A 650-nucleotide genomic window follows, 5' to 3' on the forward strand; every position below is an offset into this window, starting at 1 on the left:
AACTCATACTTTTGAAGTATATCTTCACTGACCAGTGACAAGCAAACCCACACAACAGTTTCACCAAAAGGATGAGTCAAAATTGGTTTGATGATAACAATTAAATCATTCAATACATCATTAAAAAGTAAAATATTCAGATATCATTTGAACAAGACCCAAGGTCAAGACTTAAAAAGATTTGCTGTTAAAAGTTCAAGCACTAAAGTCAAACCATACTTAGAGAAATACTAAAGAATTAGTTGTAACACAAAGCAACAGAGTTTAAAATTAATGCAGATGCCCACAATCTTTGAAAGTTTCTCTACTGTTCAAAACACAAAGACCGAAAGATGTTTTTTTTTTTTAAGACAAAAAAATTAAAAGTCAGGCCTGAAAATGTCAGTTAATGAACAATAAATTTAAAACATTTCATTTAAATTTATGGAGTTTTTTTCAGTTCAGAAGTCCTTAATAAGTTTCAGAAACTCAAGAAACTATATGAATTGATTCATTCGAAAAATAAACAAAAAACACCCATGTACAAATATCGGCGAGTGAAGAGCTTCCCATACAGATAGCCTTCGCTTGTCAATGGAATAGTATGAATAAGTGTTTCTCAGGCGAGGTTTCAAGTATATTCTTCCATAATTATCTCCCCTATATATATA

The sequence above is a fragment of the Octopus bimaculoides genome, chromosome 6 (genome assembly GCF_001194135.2).
Source record: "Octopus bimaculoides isolate UCB-OBI-ISO-001 chromosome 6, ASM119413v2, whole genome shotgun sequence".
NCBI classification, from domain to species: domain Eukaryota; kingdom Metazoa; phylum Mollusca; class Cephalopoda; order Octopoda; family Octopodidae; genus Octopus; species Octopus bimaculoides.